We start from the raw sequence: 14043 nt of genomic DNA, 5'->3' as shown, positions 1-14043 counted from the left end.
ACAGGAGACATTCCTTTCCATCACTGCTAAGCATGCTTACATGGAACATGATCATTAGTCCACAGGAGACATTCCTTTCCATCACTGCTAAGCATGCTTACATGGAACATGATCATTAGTCCACAGGAGACATTCCTTTCCATCACTGCTAAGCATGCTTACATGGAACATGATCATTAGTCCACAGGAGACATTCCTTTCCATCACTGCTAAGCATGCTTACATGGAACATGATCATTAGTCCACAGGAGACATTCCTTTCCATCACTGCTAAGCATGCTTACATGGAACATGATCATTAGTCCACAGGAGACATTCCTTTCCAACACTGCTAAGCATGCTTACATGGAACATGAGCATTAGTCCACAGGAGACATTCCTTTCCATCACTGCTAAGCATGCTTACATGGCAAGTACTTCATCCACTGAGGCATCTCCTTATCCCTACTACTTGCCATTTTCTTATCACTTTCTAGGTTTTTTTGTAGTTCCTTTCATTCCTTCATCTTTTACAATTGTCTTGCATGATTTAATGACTTTTTATTCTGGTAGTTTTGTTTGTGTTCTTTCTTATTATTCCCTAAGTTGCCTCACAATGGCAATGAAGTAATCAATATAACACAGCACCTATGGTTACCTGCAATAGACTCCTCACCAAGGTTGGAACGATTAACATGTCACATTGGGAAGGTGAAAGGCCTATGTGTTTCATCAGTCTTCAGCTGCTGTCAGTGGTCAGTGCTTGCTTGAGGAGGGTAAGTCAGGTTCTTCAGTTGTATAGTTTCTGATGCATTGCCCGCGCTCCAGTATATAACCCTCTAGCTAGCTAGACTCGTGCAAGCATCCCTCATTTAACTCAGTGGGGCATGAAAGTAGGAGAGGGATTAGTAGGGAAGAAAAAAAAAGGAGAGAATAGGAGAGGGTAATAGGAAGTAATTATGACAAACTTATATCTGTCTTGGGGTTCAGGTTGGTTCCTGTGGTGAATAAATGATTGGACGCTCCATGACAGACAGAAATGTGCAGCTGTTAGAAAACCAAGGTAAGTAGTTTGGTTATAAGTAAAAGCTTTCAATGGGATGTGAAGTGGCCCAAGCTGAGAATTCTTCTGAGCAGCCTCAAAGGAGAGGGTTTCATGCGGGGCTCCTTCCCGCTCAGGTAGTGCCGAGGGAAGGACCAGGCCTGTTGGTTCCTCCCTAGGGGTTGAGGGGATGATGAGCGTCTGACGACTCAGAAACCTCTCCTGGCCACCAGAGAAAAACCACACTGAGTCGGGAGTCTTTTCCATGCAGGAACAACTCGCTTTATTACTCTGAGCAGTTGCCTATATCATGTTGGGAATGAAGGCAGGGATTTTAGGATGGGGGCAGAGGTAAGGGCCAATAGTAAACTTTAACTATTGAAATGGTAATTACAATTAACACACGGAAGTAGCAGGCCAGAAGCCATTAGGCATCCTGCTGAGTCATAGCTGGCCTGAGACAGGTCGCCAAACTTTAGCTAGGCTCAGGAAGTTCCACTAGGCCTCACGCCTGGGCCTTTCAGGGCCCAACAGTTTCATAGGGTCTGTCACTTCCCTCATCCCTCCCTTTGCACTAGTGACAGATACAAATCGTCTTCCCATTACTCCCTTCTCTTTGCCCTTTCCCAAGTACAGGGGCTGTGTTCTTCACATTGGCTCCACTAGGGCGGCTTCCCTGACCCCTGCCCTAACTCATTTTCTCAGAGCACGGGGGAGGGGAAGCCTGCTCCCTCTTCAAGCAAGTCCAACAGCAGGATATTTCTTCCACCTCTCCAACTTTATTTTAAAAGTGGGAGATTTTTTTTCAAATGTATTTTCTTTTTCATTTATTGCGAGGATTTTGTCAGTTTTATACCTGATTCTATAGAATAATGTATGTGGTGGTTTGATTCAAGTGTCCCCCATAAACTTAGGTGTTCTGAATGCTAGGTTCCCAAATGATGGAGATTTGGGAATTGACACATCTACGAGGCAGTGTATTGTTGGGGGATGACTTATGGGTGTTATAGCCAGCTTCCCCTTGCCAGTGTTTGGCACACTCTCCTGTTGCTCTTGTCCACCTAATGATGGCCAAGGGGTGATGTCCATCCTCTCTCATGACATTGTTTTCCCAGCCATCATGGAGCTTCCCCCTCAAGCCTGTAAGCCAAACTCAACCTCTTTTTTCTCACAGGCTGCTCTTGGTTGGGTGATTTCTACCAGCAATATGAACCTGACTGCAACAGTAAAGTGGTACCGAGGAGTGGCATTGTTGGCCTTTTTGAAGAATATGGAAGGATTTGAAACCTTGGCCTAAAAGATGCCTTGCGGTGCTCTAAGTACTTCTTGATGGACTATTCTGGTCAGAGCTGAAAGTGCTGAATGTAGTAAAAATTATGGACTGTGAGGCTTGGCTTATGAGGGTGAAAAAGAGCTTTGCTTAGAATAGGCTAGGAGCAGTTTGTGTGAGAGCTTGCTGTTACGCTCATGTCCTGAGAACTTGTGCAGGGTTGCTTTGTGTAGAAACAGACTGATGTGGGCAGTGGGATATTGCATTAAAAAAAAAAAAAAAAGAAAAAAAAGAAATCTTTTGGCCTAATCTGCTGCCCGTTCACTTTCAAATTGTTTGAGAGATTACATCCATTGAGATTGGGCCAGATGACCTGCACTGGGACAACAGGAAGAATGTAGACTCTTTTGAAGGGGCCTGAGTGCTCAAGGAGTGTCCTTTTCTTGAATGTCTGCTTTATTCCCCACTGGATTAACAAATTGGCACCCTACCTGGCATTGTGGAATATAAAAAATACAAGAAAGAGAGGGTCATTGTGTTTGCAACACAGACTTGTTTTGGATATGGCCATGGACAGTGTGAAACAGGTTTGTTGGATGCCTGTATGGAGATCCCATAGAGCCATGAGGATGAACCGTGGGGTGCAGTGGAGACCTGGTGGAGATTCTGGGACAATGAGATGACTGCCAAGCCAAGCCAGCCCCAGATGATGTTTTTCTAAGACTGTGAGTAGCCTAGCTGGAGGGATGGAATTGGAATCCCAGAGACTTGTTGTTGGTTAGAATTATTGAACTTAGAGACTTGTTACTGACTAGAGTTGCTGAACTTGAAGCTACAGTTTGATGTTTGCCCTGCTTGTTTTAAATCTTGCGTTGGTTGAATATTTCTTTGCTGTGCCTGTGGGTCCCTGGATCCTAAGGGCCACAGTTCCCCGAAGGCATCCAGGCAACTGTGAAGAGCAGGGTCTTGATCACCCTGAACACTAAACAATGTACACCTGGGAGATGATTTCAGAGAGTAGTTCTAGTTTATTCAATAAGAAAATGGGTTTATAAGCATTTGAGAGCAGGAAGAGGGTCCTAAGGGCATTAGTGGGATCAAAGGTTGGTAGCCGATGCCTAGGGACATTCATTCTGGCATGCAGGGAATCAGGTGATCTACATAGTGGTGGAAAGAATGTTGCAGGGTGATGGGCTGTGTGAAGGCTGCTGGCTGATAAGTAGTTTCATAGGCAACTGGTCAAAGGGCTAAGAGCAAAGCCTAAGTTCAGGTGTGAGGGGCTTGGGGGGAGAGTGGCCTCCTGATGCCCAGGGATCCTTAGCAGCGCCTGGCAGCTCAGGCCCATCACATGAAGGCTCCAGCCTATGCCTGGTAGTTCCTGACATATACCCAATGCCATCTTTTGCAATGTGTTTATTCTGTACCATTATGGCTTGGGGGGGGGATTTTTGCTATTATGGCTCAATTAAAAGACCTTGGACTATGGTGGTCTAGGAACATCGTTGGAATTGATAAAAAACTTTGGGGACTTTTAAAGTTGAAATGAATGCATTGCATTTTATAACATGTATGGTTATCAGTTTATTGGGGCTAGGAGCAAAATGTGGTGGATTGATTCAGCTGTCCAGCATAAACTTTGGTGTTCTGAATCGGGAACTAATACCTCCTGGAGGCAATGTATTGTTGGGGGCTGACTTATGAGTGTTATAGCCAGCTCCCCCTTGTCAGTGTTTGGCATAGTCTGCTGTTGCTATTGTCCACCTGATGTTGGCCATGGGTGATGCCTGCCCTCTGTTCATGCCATTGTTTTCCCCTGCCATCATGGAACTTGCCCCTAGAGCCTGTAAGCCAAAATAAACCTCCTTTTTTTCCCCACAAGCTGCTCTTGTTTGGGTGATTTCTACCAGCAATGCAAACCTGATGGTAGCAGTGTACCACATTAATGTTCTATCATATAGTTTCCAGATATTAAATCAACCATCTTTTCTGGTATAAATCCCATTTTGTAATAATATCCAATCTTATATTGAGTTTTTATTGTGATATTCATTGGCACAATAGGAACAAGGGCCTGGCAGCATTACAGAGTTCTCCTGGGCTCCCCACCCTATGGTAGGCAGAAGTCTCAGAAGGCAACATGATTATTAGGAGTCAGCCCATAGCCCTCCCAGGTCTACTTCATGTCTCCACTTTCCATATTCCAAGTCAAAGCTCCTCATGACTCAAGTAAACCTAGGTTATTAATGCCACCATTCTAATCATCACAAGGTACAAACCTTGGTAACATTCATGTGATGCTGACCCTGCAGATCAACTGAAAACAAGCCTTAAGAATAAATGTTTGCCACCAGGATTTCAAAGGATGTCACACATTGCTTCCAGGCAGAAAACTACCATAGAAGCCTAGTCCTTCAGAGAGATGCTTTACATGGGCATGCCTACTGAAGCCAGAGGAGCAGGACCATCAACGAGACATCAGTGCTATGGAGCAAATACAGCACAACACATACTGGGGAAAGATGTAGTCATGACACTCTGGCCCACTCAAAGTTGAAGAACGAAGAATGGACTAAGGCCTCAATATCATGGACCCCACCCCAGCCTGTCCAGGAAACAGCATGTAGAGTAGAAGATGATTCTGGATTTAAAATTCAGTTTGAGTTTTGCTTGGGAAAATCCATTCCTTTCTTCTTTCTTGTCAATCTGTCTAAGATGGGAATATCTATTCTATTGCTACAGTTTTCACACAATTTCTTATAAGAGGTAGTTACTCCAATGGCACTAATTGTTATAAAAATTGAGTCTAGATTTCTTAATTCTGGCTCTTGTACCACATTATGAAAAAGCAAGAAAGTCCTCACCCAATGTAGGTAGATGCAGCATAGATACATGTCAAATGTTAAATACAGAATATCATTGAGTTAAAAATTATTTTAGAGCCAGGCATGGTGGGACACACCTTTAATCCCAGCACTTGAGAGGCAGAGGTAGGATTATTGTGAGTTTGAGGCCACCCTACGACTACATAGTGAATTCTAGGTCAGCCTGAGCTAGAATGTGAACCTACCTCAAAAAAAAAACAACAACAACAAATTTTTTAAAGCGCATTGAAATTCCAAGTTGTGATGCCTAACCTTCAGAAGTTTGAATGAAATTAGCTTATTTTCTATAATATTAGCTGGTCATATTCTGTTATGGAAGCAAAAGCAGACTGTATCTTTGCTTTATTTGGTACCACATGGTGTAATATGCCATATTAGCATAGGAATATTCCAATAAAATTTTATCCCCATGCCTTTACTTTGTTTCATTACCATGAAATATATTTCTATATGTTCTAGGCCTCAAAATCATTTTATACACGTTGTTTGATATTATTGCTTTTAAAGTAGCTAAGAAGTGAAAGAAATAATATGTAATTATCATGATTTACAATTTCATAATTGCTTACAGTAGTGTTTTGTTTTGTAAGTGAAATTGACTTTCCATTTGGGTTTACTTGCTTTCTTTCAATAATCCTTTCAACTGGCTCTAATAGACAAGTACTCCTTGTTTTCTTAGGAAATGTTATTTTGCTCTGATTTTGGAAAGACTTTTGTCAAGTAAAAAACACGTGGTTGGAGAGGTTTTTTTTTTTTTTTTTTTTTTTTTTCTTTTTTCAGCAATTGACTGTCATCTCATTACTTTCTGGCCACCATTTCTTCTTATAAAAGTCAACTAGAAAACCTATTATACTTCCACTGCATGTGATAAGCTGCTTTTCTTTTGATGTCCTCAAGATTTTCTCTTTGATATTCAGAATTTTATCCAACTATCTGTGGGCTCTCTGAGTACATCATGCATAAAATGTGTTGAGCTTCTTAAGTATGGATATGAATGTTTTTAGAAAGTTTGAGAGATTTTAGGAGATTTTCCTCTAATATATTTCTCTATCCTCATCCAATGTTTCCCTTATGCACAGCTTGCTGCATTTAACTAGTTGGTATTACTTGCCATTTTCACCTCTGATGTAGGTGTTGTGATTTATTCATTGTGTTCTCTCTTTTTCAGTTATATTGCATTATAAAATCTGTATTTATCTGCCTTCACATTTACTTACTTTTTTTTCTATCACAATTTTTTTTCTATCAAAGCTATTGCTTACCTCATCTAATGAATTTTATACTTTATTTCCCATTTCTACAAAGTATTTCATTCTGGTTCTTACTGCTTATATGAGTCATTGATAATCTGTATTTAACAAAACATTGCCTTCATTCCTCATTACTTAAATCATGGTTTCCAGTAGTTACTACAAGTTGTTAGAGTAGACAAGTAGTCTCCACATAGTTATGCTCACACTGATGTCTTTCTTGTTCTGTTAAATGACATCTAATCCCTCTTATACTTTCTTTAGCCAGGTTATTTTGGTTTTGTTTGCCTGTATTTGTGTTCTCTATGTGGGTTACACTACTCTGTCTCATTGTGTCTTTCATAAGTTATTACTGAAAACTAAATCATTAAGGAAATATATCATAAAAGTTCTTGATACTGACTTTATTCTCTCTTCTGAGACTTGTTTCTGTTACACTTTGTGCTGTAGTTTTTCTTGCTGAAAATAAGCATCTGACCAAAAGCAACTGGTGGGATTAAAGGATTTACTTTGATTACAGTCTCTAGAGGAAGTTTCATGATGGCAGGAAAAAATGGCATGAGCAGAGGCTGCACAATATTTCTGTCAAAGAAAATGAAAAACAGTAGCAGGAGAGTGAGTTTAACTCTGGCAACATGGAGCTGACTAAAACATCTCTAAGCTTATTCCCAACAACACACCTCCTCCAACGAAGCTCTACTTCCCAAACACCCATCAGCTAGCTGGTAACCAAGCACAGAACACAAGAATTTATGGGGATATCTGATTCATACCATCACACTATGTGTTTGTTTTGAGGTTTAGCTGGGCTCTTCTACTAACTACATTTTCCCACCCTGAGAGCACTGGAGAACTCATACTTGAGCAAGTCTATAGTTATCTGAAATGACAGCACTATTAGCAGTTTCTTCTTAAATATGTCTCTTCTTCTATGTCTTGATATTAAGCTGCATGATTTATTTGGCATTCCACCTAGAAGTTATATTTTGCTAACTACTGCCTAACTGCTCTAATTTTCAACAAGGCCCAATTCATAATTTCTAAGCAGTCCAGTTCTATTAAAGTCAGTTAGAGGTAGTTTGTGTGCCCAGTGTGTGATTTTTTTTTTTTTTTCTGGGCCCAGGAATGCTCTCTCTCTCTCTTTTTTTTTTATTTATTTGAGAGTGACAGACACAGAGAGAAAGACAGATAGAGGGAGAGAGAGAGAGGATGGGCAAGCCAGGGCTTCCAGCCTCTGCAAACGAACTCCAGACGCGTGTGCCCCCTTGTGCATCTGGCTAACGTGGGACCTGGGGAACCGAGCTCGAACCGGGGTCCTTAGGCTTCACAGGCAAGCGCTTAACCACTAAGCCATCTCTCCAGCCCAGGAATGCTCTCTTTTGATATTCCATTTCTTCTTTCTCTCTTGAACAGTTTGGACTATGTGTTCACTTATTAATAAAGAAGGGCTAATGTTTCTTCAGATAGATTTGGGCTGAATCTTCACATATGCTGTTTTAAATAGGTCATTTGGGAAAAGCTTCAGGGCTATCTTTTCTCATGAACTGTCTTTCAGTCTGATCAAAGCAATGACCATGCTTGCTTGATGGCATGACAGCATGTGGTTTTCATTCCCTATCTTCCTTTCATGGAATTTCTGTCCTCCTCTGCAAGCAAGCAATGACAAATACAACAAGGACCCTCTGGTTGGTTCCTGTCCTGTGATGACTAGTGAAGAACTTCCAGTCTGGGTGGGAGAACCAGGAAGAAGGGATTCTTTTGAGCAGCTCTCACAAGGGTTTTAACTTGTTTATCCTAGAGTTAGAGGGCATGCTCTATGGTAGTATTTTCTTGATCAGGAGTTATAGGAAAAATAAGCCCATCTTTTTAGTGATGACTATCCAGAATGGAATCTCCATCAGTGATAATGAAATGAAGAAATGGAATTTTTACTCAAATGTCACATATCCATGTGGTCCTTCCTAAACTTTATTAAGTTAATTTGTACAAATAGTTTCTTGCTTTTGTTATGACCTTATGGTAATTCTCTTTGAAAGGATTTAAAAAATAACTTTTAACTAGCTTCTGCTAGTTTTGTTGGAGAATCCTTGGAACATTTCACATTATCATTTAAAAAGTAGAATTTAGGGGCTGGAGAGATGGCTTAGCAGTTAAGCACTTGCCTGTGAAGCCTAAAGATCCCTATTCGAGGCTCAATTCCCCAGAACCCACATTAGCCAGATGCATAAGGAGGTGCATGCATCTGGAGTTCATTTTCAGTGGTTAGATGCCTTGCCATACTCATTCTCTCTCTCTCTCTCTTTGCCTCTTTCTCTGTTTGTTGCTCTCAAATAAATAAATAAACATTAACCAAAAAAATTAAAAAGTAGAATCTAATGTGCTACTCTCATTAATATATTAAAATACAGAAAATATATGCTTTATAGCATTTCAATGTTACTTAACGGATTTGTTTAAAAACTGGGATATCAGTTCAGGTACTTTACACCATCTCATGGTGGTTTGCTGACATGGCAAAAGATATGCATGTGCACATTATCTTCTTTATAAATCAATGGTATTGTTCCATTTTCTCAGCATTCTATTGCACTGCAATTTATGATTTAGTGTTCTCTTTGTACCAGCACAGGTGTTGGAAACAAGCATAAAGATGAGAAATATCTCCATGAATCTTACAACTTAGTAAGACTGATTGTTGTGATGATATAAATTCATCACTTTCTGAGTAGGATTTTGCTGTGGAAATATCCAGTGATTACAAAAACATCTTTAGCTGCATTTCTCGTGGACAACACATATTTTTCATGCCCCAATCCTCATTATTGAATAGTCCACCTTTTCAAACTTGTTGAACAGTTTCTTCATATCAAGGAATACTGCTGAAGCCCCAGTTTCTCAAGCCACATAACAAAGGACATTGGGATTCATCCCTCACCTTTTTTCTTTCATGACTTAATTCTCAGTTCGTAAGCACATAGTTTCAAATTATGGAAAGCAAGCACAATATATTCACTTCTCCATGTTCATCATCAATTCCTCAATCAAGTATAACCTCTCTATCTCATTTCAATACAATGATGGCCTTAACTATTTAGACTTCTCTAGCCATTTGCATACATGATCCATTTCCACATAGCAGCAGAGGTAGGAACTTTCTTAAAACTTAATTAGGTAAGATCATTTCCCTCCTTGGCATTCTGCCGGGCTCCCCCCCGTGGGTAGTGCTGAGGAAGGACCAGGCCCACTGGTTCCTCCCAAGGGGTTGAGGAAGAGGGTGAACATCAGATGACTCAGAACCTCTCCTAGTCACCGGAGAAAAATCACACTGAGTCGGGAGTCTTGTCGAAGCAAGAACTTGCTTTATTGTTACAGGAAGTTGCCTATATAATGTTGAGAACGAAGGCGGAGATTCTAGGATGGGGGAGAGGTAAGGGCCAATAGTAAACTGTGACTATTGAAATGATAATTCCAACTCCTACGTGGAAGTAGCAGGCAAGAAGCCATTAGGCGTCTTGCTGAGTCCTAGCTGGCCAGAGACAGATCGCCAAACTTTAGCTAGGCTCAGGAAGTTCCACTAGACCTCGTGTCTGGGCCTCTCAAGGCCCAACAGCATTCCTATGTATTTGTAGAAAATTTAAACTTCCTGTCCTCACTTATAAATATCTTCATTATATAATCTTTTTATTTTCAATTTACTTCTTATTAACCCTGACACTTGCCTACCAGTTCTTTTAGTTTTTCAAATGCATCAAATTTATAACTTTCACAGCGATGCATCACATAATAATCCTTTTTCCCTAGGAACAATCTTAACTAAATTCTGTTTGAGTTACTTTTTTATAGCTCTTTTTAAATATAATACTTTAAATAATATGTGAAATTATAAAATTTGGTACTGTGATAATCCAGTGTGTTTGTATTGTACTATGTTTAAATCAGGACAAACATATCTATCTCCTCAAACATTCATTAGCTCTTGATGATGAAAATATTGAAAATGTCTTTTCTAGATTTTTGAGATATATAGGACATTATTGCTACTTTTATTCAATATTCTATGAAATACCACACATAAACATGTTATTCCTATCTGACTGTAATTTAATATTCAAACACTATGAAGTCAACTTAGGTGCTATTGTACAAGATGCCCAGTTATGAGTAAAATACCTTTGTTTGCCATTTAATTTGTGTCTGGCCATTTAGTTTGCCTCTTTTTCCTTTAAGTTTTAAGAGATGATCTATGTCATCCTTGAGAAGAGAACTTGGAGCTAGGGTGGTTGCCAACTTCACTTGATATTCAAGGAGGTGACTGTTGCAGTCCGGTTCGCATTGCTGGTAGAAATCACCCAACCAAGAGCAGCTTTTGGGAAAAAGAGGTTTATTTGGCTTACAGGCTTGAGGGGAAGCTCCACAATGGCAGGGAAAAACGATGGCATGAACAGAGGGTGGACATCACCCCCTGGCCAACTAAAGGTGGAACACAGCAACAGGAGGGTGTGCCAAACACTGGCATGGGGAAACTGGTTATAAAGACCATAAGCCCGCCCCCAACAACACACTCCCTCCAGGAGGCATTAATTCCCAAATATCCATCAGCTGGGAACCTAGCATTCAGAACACCTAAGTTTATGGGGGACACCTGAATCAAACCACCACAGTGACCATAATAAAGAGATGGACCATTTCATTTGGGACAGTAATTTCAGTCATGTAGTATTAGTGGACTTATAGTCTGAATTCACCCACATTGACAAACAATCAATGATAAAAGGGTACCTTATGTGATCATGATTCACTTAGATTCTGCACAGTAAGGCTCAGGTGATCTTTTCTGGTTGATAAAAATCTCTCTCTCTCTCTCTCTCTCTCTCTCTCTCTCTCTCTCTCTCTCTCTCTCTTTCTCTCCTGTGTGTATGTGTGGTCATATGTGAATACAGGGATGGTTATGTGCCATTAATTTAAAAAGCTTCTTTGTAGCAGTTCGAGCATCTACTCTATGAATCACTTCCTTCAACCAAGCATTTCTTGAGTCCTTTCCTGTATTAAGCTGTAACCAGAAGCATAATAGCTTTTAGTGGGTTCTGTAGGTCTTTACAGTGAAATGCAGAAACTGAAGGTGATTTTTGGAAAATATGTAATTGGTTTCCTAACTGATGAAAATCCAGGCAATGTTCTCTCGAACATTGTGCTTTGGCTAATTCTGCATAGACATAAAGGATCATTCCATTCTGAGGACATAACATTATAAAAAAAAAGTGAAATATAGATAAGGAGGAGGAAAAGCGATATCCTTTAACCTACCCATAGTCAGCTACTCAAGCTGTACTGGCACATGTGAAATATTTTGAGGGGGTTCCATTTATGTCAGTTTCTGACCTGAGATTAAATAAAGCAAAATTCCTTTTAAATATGCCTATGTGTGGTGTGCATGAATATACCCATGTTTTTATGTGTGTGAATGGGGTGTGTGCACACATGAGCATGTGCAGGCCAGAAGGCAACTTTGAGTATAATTCCTCTCTTCTAGAGACAGAGTAAATAACAAGATTTGCTAGCTAGTGAGCTTCAGGGATCCTCCCAGCTTTGAGATGATATGTGTATACTAAAGCATTTTTTCTGAGTTCTAGGAATCAGATTCAGATCCTCATGCTTTCATAGCCAGCAATTTACTGACTAAACTAACCCCTCAGTCCCTAAATCAAAATTTCTTATGGACCACAATATTGTTAATATAAGGTAGGCTGCATTAAAAATTTAATTAATACACAGTGTCATTGCTACAGTTTTCACATTTACAACCTGTTATAAGACCAAATTTGGGCACACAAAACTGGCTTGAGTACCACTCATGGAAACAGGATACTGGTGCAGGGCATGGTGGTACAAGCCTTTAATCCCAGCACTTGAGAGGCAGAAGTGGTAGGATCACTGTAAGCTTGAGGTTACCCAGAGACTACAGTGTGAGTTCCAGGTCAGCCTGGGCTAGAGCAAGACCCTTCCTTGTCAAAAAAAAAAAAAAAAAAAAAAAAAAAAAAACCTGAAAAAAAAAAAAGAAATAGAACCCCATCTCCTTTGCCTGAAAAGCCAAAGGATCCTGGTTCGACTCTCCAGAACCCACATAATTCAAATGCACAAGGGGGCACATGCTTCTGGAGTTCATATGCAGTGGGTGGATGCCCTGGTACTTGCTCGTTCTCGCTCGCTCTCTTTCTCTCTCTCTCTCTCTCTCTCTCTCTCTGCCTTTTTCTCTCTTTCAAATATATAAAAAATAAAATATATTAAAAAAAACAAACTACACTTTCACAAAAGTAAATACTAATGGTTTGATCAAACACTATTTTTTAAAGTTAATTGTTACACATAACAGAAAAATTATATCCATATCTCACAACAACATATGGAAAAAAGCTGCAGTTAAATCTTTTGTATCCTCAGTTTCTTAATTTTACAAATCTTGTGATTATGTTGCTAAGCAATGTGCAAATAACTGACTCTTTAGGGTCTTGTGTCCTTTGGAAGAGCTATATTTAACATTTTGTTTATAATATATTTGCCTAATGCAAAGTACCTGCAACGTTGCTGAAACACCTGGCTTCAGGGTCATGTAATTAAGCTCATTACAACATGTCTTAGGAATCTTTGTTTTTCCAATTGCACTACTGAAATATGTATTTATACTTGTTACCTACATATTGATCACACTATTTTACATATACATTTATACTGAATGTGAAACTTCAGAATCATCTATATGCCAACTTGCCCATAAATGGATAGAAGTAATTTTGATAGTGCCTCATAGAGTTTCTAGTTAACTATTAATGTCAGCATTATACAATTTTTGTTTAAACTTTTCTTCTAAATACTAAAATTTTTGGTTCATAATAAGTTAATCCTAAGTAAATGAGCACTTCATTATTCTCTACATTTCAGAGGGCTTCAAGAACAAAAGTAACTTTGGTTATGTCTTACATCTACTGAGGATCCAGAACTGAATACTTTGGCAATTCATGAATAAGCATCACTACTGTGTTTTACCTCTTACTATTCCAACCATTAATAATATCAGTAAATGATTTGCTGAATTTATTACTAAATTGTACAAAGTCAAATGACTTAAGTTTTGAGGGTAATCAGCTGCTCTCTGAATGGGTGTCAGGCCTGGTCAGAGGGAGGAAATCTGTGCTTGCTAGCAAGAACTGAGTTAGAATTCTATTGCTTAGAAGATCATAAACCCTGGAGGGAATCTTGCACTGTTCTTTTGATTAAATGGAGATGCCATACCATCAAAAAGGTTTCCAAATTTTTCTTTTTATCCCCTGTGCTTAATACTTCCCTCATTCGTAGTTAAAGAACCTGATTATTATAGATAGTAGCCATGAGCAGAGAGACCCAAGTCTCATCAAAATGGTAAGAAGAGAAATCGGAGTGCCTAGCACTACATGAGTCATTTCTATCACAGCTGTCAGGGCCAGGGGACATTGCAGGGGAAGTGGCAGATGGAATGTGAGTGCTACTCTCACTGCTAGGCAAAGAATCTTCTCCACAAAGATGTTAGACAACTAGGAGGCTCAAAACTCATCATAGTAAAAAATAGGAGGCTGTCAATTGCTTAAT

The sequence above is a fragment of the Jaculus jaculus genome, chromosome 1, assembly GCF_020740685.1.
Source record: "Jaculus jaculus isolate mJacJac1 chromosome 1, mJacJac1.mat.Y.cur, whole genome shotgun sequence".
Taxonomy (NCBI): Eukaryota; Metazoa; Chordata; class Mammalia; order Rodentia; family Dipodidae; genus Jaculus; species Jaculus jaculus.
Note: the sequence above shows the minus strand (reverse complement) of the source record.